General features: G+C 40.1%; 1 non-coding gene across 1 annotated transcript; it reads left to right on the top strand.

Annotated features, from left to right (window-relative positions):
* Window positions 1-219: 219 nt before the first annotated feature.
* Window positions 220-293, top strand: TRNAN-GUU. Its single transcript has one exon. It is a non-coding gene; the product is annotated as a tRNA-Asn (tRNA).
* Window positions 294-7,381: the final 7,088 nt, after the last annotated feature.

Consider the following 7,381-nt stretch of genomic DNA (forward strand, 5'->3'; position numbering starts at 1 on the left):
GGGAAGGCTGTGGATCTGGCTTTCGGCCGTCAGAACCCCTTAGCTGACTCTCAGAAGTTCTATCGATGTCCAAACGTGACCAGCGACACCAACTCTGGGCTTCAGGGTCTCGCGCACACCTCCGGTTTCCGAAGTATGGGAATATGAAGGTAGTCCCGGAGAGAGGCTGAAAAGCAATTTCTGGGATCAGGACACAAATTAAGAGCACCAAGTCCTCGTGTCTCTGTGGCGCAATCGGTTAGCGCGTTCGGCTGTTAACCGAAAGGTTGGTGGTTCGAGCCCACCCAGGGACGTACCCTTTTACTTGCTCAAAGTCCTTTCTTGCAACTTCAGGTTATCTCAAAGTTCTGGAGGCTGCAAAGTCCAAGATCAGAGTCCGGGACAGATATAGTTCTTGGTGAGGGTCTTCCCAGAGGCTTGCAGAAGGCTTGTACACTGAGAAAGGAAACTGCTGCCCCTTCTGTTTTTATAAGAACACTAATCCCAGCATTAGTGAGGGTCACACCCTCAGAAACTCATCTAAACCTAACTACCTGCCAACGGCTCCACCTTCTAATACTGTTACACTGGGGAGTTAGTGCTTCAACATATGAACTTGGGACGTTCAGTGCAGAATAGGTGGTAACATAGACATTCCTCAAGTGTCTAAAATGCCTTCATAGTGACTTAATTGCACAGACTTAATAGTCACATGAGTGGGAGAGAAGTTGTCCTGTGTAGTTCTTTTATTTTTTCTTCCTGGAGAGATTGTGTGTGTGTGTTTATACACAGAAAATCAAGGAATTATAGAAAGGTACATATATTGAGAAAATTCTCACCTCCACTACTCATTCCCAAAGGCCAAATACCAACCTGGTGGTTATCAATAAACAAATTTATTTTAAATAAAATTTTAAAAATTTATTTTTAATAAAGTCAACAGCATGACTTTATAATTTTTATAACAAAATAGTCACCTACTTTATAAATATATATATTAAAAACCTTGGGCAAACCAGGCTATATTCACCTGCTGTAACTCCAACTTGACTATAGGATGCTGAAGCCACAAGGCCAGCCATGACTGGCCAATTTCTATGACTTCTTAAAGCATTGGGATCTAGAAATCCCACAGAATTTTCTTTTGCTTCTTTCTCCCCTTGTTTGCTTGTCTGATTTGAGCTAGAAGCTCACGGATAATTAATTTAACAAACAAAAATGAAAAGAAAAAAATCTAAAACCTCTACATTTTGAAATTTCATTTGCATTACCAGTATTTTTGTGGAAAAGAGAATCTAGCTATGGCATGAAAAGCAGCCAGTTAAAAGTATACATACATACATATCTCCAGTCCAGATATCATACAGGTCTAAAAACAACAAATAAATATTCTCAAATAAATGAAAGAATTCAGGAAATTAAAAAACCTCCTTTGAAAAACCTATTGATACAAAATGCAGCTAATGAGATGCTTTCACAATTAAAAATCTCAGGACTAGAACTGTACAACACAAAGCATGAACCCAGTGGAAACCATTAACATTAATAATAATGAATCAATATTGGTTCATCAATTGTAACAAATGTACCACACCAGTGCAGGAAGTTAATAACAGGGGAAGCAGTGTGGGTGGAGGAGAGAGAGCACATGGGACTATTTATTTTTAATCTCAAGAATGGAAAGACCGTATTTGCTGGGTATTATGCATTTGTTCCTCCAGATATATTCTCATCATGAACCACCCTATTATACACCCCAGAAAGAGTCTTCTTGAACTGTGCAGAAAGACTCTGCCCACTGCTTCTTGTTGGCTACAGCCAATGGGATGTACTGACTGGGAATGGGGAGGGTGGGAGGAATACGAAGTCAGGATAATTGTTTCCTGCAGGTTGGCAGTAGTTGTGTTTTTTGCCACTCCCCAGGACAGTTACTGTTCAGTGGCACTATACTATAGTTACAGCCTTACCTACAACTATTGCTTTCCCAGGTTCTAGAAACAGCTCTCTCCCCTTGGCCAATCAGGCCTAGTAACTGCTCTTCACTATAGCTAGCCCTAAGATGTTGCACCATCTGTTTAGTGACTGCATCCCCTTCTTAGAGCCCAAGAATACTGAGTTGGTAGGTCCCAGGAAACCCTCTTACTCCTCAGCAGGTCTGGGTTTCAGAGGGCCTCAGGGAATATGCCACAAAGTTATCTGAGAGCTCAGTGCATCTGTTTAGCTCATTAGCAGAAGTACAATTACAACTTTCTTCCTTCAGAAAATACCCCTAATAAAACTTCTACTGTCTTGCAGGGAAATTTTTTTTCTAAGAATGACATAAAACTCAAAATCCCTAGGGAAAGAAAAAAAACCCAATACCTTTACCTACATAAAAGGTTTAAGAATTTGTTTAGCTAAAAAAGGGCTTCTCTGATAGCTCAGTAGGTAAAGAATCTGCCTGCAATGCAGGAGATCCCAATTCGATTCCTGGGTCAGCAAGATTCCCTGGAGAAGGGAAAGGATACCAACTTCAGTATTCTGGCCTGAAGAATTCCATGGACTGAGTTGAACAGATCTGAGCCACTTTCACATGTACATATGTAGCTTAAAAAAAAAAGGTAAATGAAGCACTCAACATCTGGCAAAGCCAAGGCCTGGGTGATTCAGCTTGTAAAGATATAAGTCACTTTTATTATTATTGTCATTATTTTTTTTATTTTTGACTGTGCTTGGTCTTTGTTGCTGCACAGGCTTTTCTCTAGTTGAGGTGCACGGCCTTCTCATTGCAATGACAAGCCACTTTTAGATTCAAACGATTTATTACTTACATATACAACAAAAGGAAGAGTAGTTGAAGGTATAGACTTCACGACTCCTCATCTCCAACATCCAAAAAGATGTCACTGAAACAAAAGGGGTCAGTGACTGTAATGCAAGTTGTGGGATACTCTGTTATTGAGGAGTTAATTCTAGACTGCAGCTAAGAGTTTTACAGTCTGCAGCTGTCCTCAGAGAAGGAGTGGGGAGGTAAGCAGAATGCCTTAAGTGTGATTAGAAGCTGCAAGGCAATGAAAAACTGTCCCAGGGTAGACAGGGAGGGGAATGGAAACTGTCTCCTGGCTGCTCTTCACAGGCCTCCCATCCTCTCCTGTTTGGGGACAATCACAAGGTGCTTTGCCTTGTGGTAAGTTTCACAATAGTTGCACTTCAAGTCTTCGCTTGTGTGGCCTGTGCAAATACATAGAATGTCACTTGGGTGCCACAGCAGAACTGTTCCTCTACAATATTCAAAAGACAACAAATTGGTAAAATACTCGAATCATTACAACATATGAAAAGCTTTTTTATTTAGTATTTATGTTTAGCAAGCTTATATATGCACATAGTTTAGAAAGTCAAACACTTACAAACCTGGTAATGAAAACCGACAGTCCCCTGAACCTCTCTGCCATTTCTTGGTCCCTAGAAGTAACTACTTTAAATTCTTTTAATCAGTGATTGGCTATTAATCTGTTTCTATAAACAAATAATGTTAATTCTTGATTTTCTAGTTTTAGGCACTTTATCTCTCCTTTACATATTCCCACTACACTTAGCACTACACACACGTATACATTTTTCACTTTTCCATTTTCCCAATTGTGACGGTTAATTTTATGTGTCAGTCTGGCTAGGCCATGGTACCCAGATACTGGGGTCAAATATTAATCCAGATGTTCCTTTGAAGGTATTTTTTAGATGAAATTAACATTTAAGTCAGTAGACTCTGAGTAAAGCAGATTATCCTCCAAAATGTGAGTAGGCCTCATCTAAGCCACTGAAGGCCCTAAGAGAAAAAGACTTAGATCCCCAAAGGAAGGAAGAATTCTGCCTCTAGATTCTGTTTTCAGGTGAGAGTTACAACATCAATTCTTCCCTGGGTCCCCAGCCTGTTGGCCTACCCTGAAGAGTTATAGATTTACCACCCTCCACAATAACATCTCTGTATACAAACTAAATTTCTATATACATATGTGTATATCTTCTATTGGTTCTGTTTCTCTGGGAAACCCTAATATATCAATATGCTTGTGTCATAATTTTGAGAAATTAATGATTATCATTTTTACTATACAAACATTAACAGAGAATTTAATGTGATCACTTTTTGAATATATTTTTCCCTTGGCAGTAACAATTACGTTACTTTTCCATTTGCTTAATTTTCCATGTATTTATTATTGAATTACAACCAATTTCTGTAAGGCTTCTCTCAAGAGCTTTCTCATTGTTTTCTGCTGCTGCTGCTGCTAAGTCTCTTCAGTCGTGTCTGACTCTGTGCGACCCCATAGACAGCAGCCCACCAGGCTCCCCCATCCCTGGGATTCTCCAGGCAAGAACACTGGAGTGGGTTGCCATTTCCTTTTCCAATGCATGGAAGTGAAAGGTGAAAGTGAAGTTGCTCAGTCATGTCCTACTCGTAGTGACCCCATGGACTGCAGCCCACCAGGCTCCTCCGTCCATGGGATTTTCCAGGCAAGAGTACTGGAATGGGGTGCCATTGCATTCTTTTCTACAGCTATATTTAATTGTGTGGTTGTATTGCCATTTATTTAGTCACCCCCAAACTGATGGACCTTTGGAGAATTTCCAATTTTTTAGTTAATAAAAAGTGTTTCTTGAATAACTTTGTACACAATTTCACACTTGTATAGCTATATTGTAGGATAAACTTCTAAATGTGGATTGCTGAAGTAAAAAAAAAAGTTTGTGAAAATTTTTTATATTGCTCGAAAAGCACCCTGTAGAACTTGTACCAATTTACCCTCTTGTTAACAATGTTTATTCACTCTCCAACATATTAAACTTCAAGAAATTTACCATTTCCTATAGCTGAAAATTTATTTCAACTTAGTTTTAAATTGCACTACTTTTGTTAATAGCAATGTTGAATGTTAAGTATCTTCTCATATGGGCAAGCCTTTTATATTTTCTATTCTTTATATGTTTGCTATTTTTATTGGGTTATTGGTTTATTTCTTGTTGGCTTATAGTTCTGTAAATATTAGGGAAATTAGTCTTTTGTACATGATGTGTGTTCTAAAAATGTAGATGTCCAGCATGGTATGATAAATTTGGTGCAGCCACAGGAAGGGAGGAGAACCAGAAGAGAAGGTTATTATACTCACCGGTCCCAGAGTGGGGTCACCGCTGGCAAGCGCAGGGCCACACAGAAGCGCAATCAGTAGGGTGTTCAGTTGAACAAGTGGGGAGCAGTGAGAGCCAGGGCCTGTGGGCTGCACAGTGAAGGCTGCAGCCTTCACTGGGGTCCTGAGTGGGATCTAAGGAAAGCAACCCAAGATGGAGAAAGAGAGGAAGGAAAGAGGAGGAGGGAGCAGCAGGGAGACAGGGAAGTGGAGGGAGGAGGGGAAAGTTAGAGTCCTGGTTGGGTTGCTTTTCAAGGGTTTCAGTTGTTTTTGTGTGTGCAGTCACAAGGGGCCTGTGAGAAGGATGTCGATAAACTGAAGCATTAACTCAAAATGGAGGGTTTTTAACACGATATGAGTTGCAAATACTTCCCCAAATTGTTATTTGTCTTTCAACTTTTTTTATGGAAAGTCCATTCATTTATATAGTGAAATTCATCAATATTTTCTCTCAGGACTGAGTTTGTGTCATAGAACAGCCTTTTCCACACACACACCAAGAAAAAATAATTTTCATGTTTCTACAAGAATTTTATGTTCCTTTTCATTTTTATTTTAAATCTTTGATCAATTTGGAATTTACTTTTATGTAAAGGATGTCACTGGGCTTCCTTGGTGTGGCTTAGTGGTAAAGACTCTGCCTGTGATGCAGGAGATGCGGTTTCCATCCCTGGGTCAGAAAGATCCCCTAGAGGGGGCCACGGCAACCCACTCCAGTATTCTTGCCTGGAGAGTTCCATGGGCAGAGGAGCCTGGCAGGCTACAGTCCATGCGGTCTCAAAGAGTCTGACAAGACTAAGCGACTGAACACAGAAAGGGTATGATATTCATTGACCATTATTTTTTTTCTCAGACAGCTACCTAGTTATTAAAAAAATGTTCATTAGAATTATTGATTTGAGTCCCTCTTTCTACTATATTACATTTTTTATGTATTTTGGTCTATTTTTGGACTTTATGCTGTCCTATTGATTGCTGTTTCATTCATACAAGATATTTTATCACTTTAATCATTATAATTTATGGCATTTTAATATTTCATAGGGTTAGTCCATCCTCATTCCTCTTTCTAAAAAAGAATTTCCCTGACAGTTACTGCTTGTTATTTTTCCATTTAAACTTTAGGATTATGTTATCTGGTTTGAATTAAAAAAAAATTTCTTGACATTTTAATGAAAACTGTTAAATTCAGACATCAGGTTAAGGAGAGGTGTTCTTTCTGATGTTGAGTATCCTACCCAAGAACATGGTACATCTTGGTTGATAGGAAAGGAAGTTGCTCTAATACAGCTGTTCCTGAACTTGAGCATTTATCCAAATCACCTGGTGAGTCTGTCTGTTGGGCCCACCTCAAGAGTTTCTGAATCTGCAGGTCTGAGGTAGGGCTTGAGGATTTGCATTTCTCAAAAGTTTCCAGATGATTTTGGTGGTGCTTGTCTTGACACAACACCTTGAGAATTGGCTACTGTATTGATGATTTTGGAGATGGTTCCATATATAATGGAGTCTAAATATTTACAAACTTTAAAAAAAAGTAGGACTGGCCAATGATCCTTCTGAAGAAGTGGGAAGATGTGTATGACCAATTAAGAGGGAATCTCCGCATTGTGATGGAGAAGCCTAATGACTGGTGCCAAACTCGGCTTCCACTCACCTTGAAAACACGGACTTTACTCACACCACCCATCACAACACTGAATGGGAGACTTAACAGGGACATTGTAAACAATTTCGAGCCTTCCGGGTAGAGCAAAGTTCGATCCATAGTTAACTCAAAATGACCGATCAATAGCCAATTCAAAAAGCTTGCGTGCAGCGTTCCAGAGAGACAGGATATATTCATCCAACAACAGCACTGCAATCTGCCCATCTGCCCTGCTCCAGGCCTTCATCCTTGCTCCTCCCGATCCTTTCCCCCTTTCTTAGCTCTTCCGCGTCCCTCCTTCTCAGCGTCTTCTCCTGGGCCCTCTCCTCTTTTTCTTTTGGAGATCAGTCCTTTGAGGCTGATGGACGTTTCAAAAACCAGAAAGCAAAGGCACTTTGCTTAGCACCTAACGGCGAACATTTTAACTACCTAAGAAGGCACTTCAAAACCTCATCCAGAATTTCCCACTGACTAAAAGAGAACGAAAGTGTTTCCGTTTGGTCGTGTCCTAAGACAGTGCAGGCCCCAACTTTTTGACACCAGGAAGTAGGTTCCTGACACCAAGAAGACAGTTTTTCCACAGCTGGGG

This window comes from Bison bison, unplaced genomic scaffold (assembly GCF_000754665.1).
Source record: "Bison bison bison isolate TAMUID 2011002044 unplaced genomic scaffold, Bison_UMD1.0 scf7180017862269, whole genome shotgun sequence".
Lineage (NCBI taxonomy): Eukaryota > Metazoa > Chordata > Mammalia > Artiodactyla > Bovidae > Bison > Bison bison.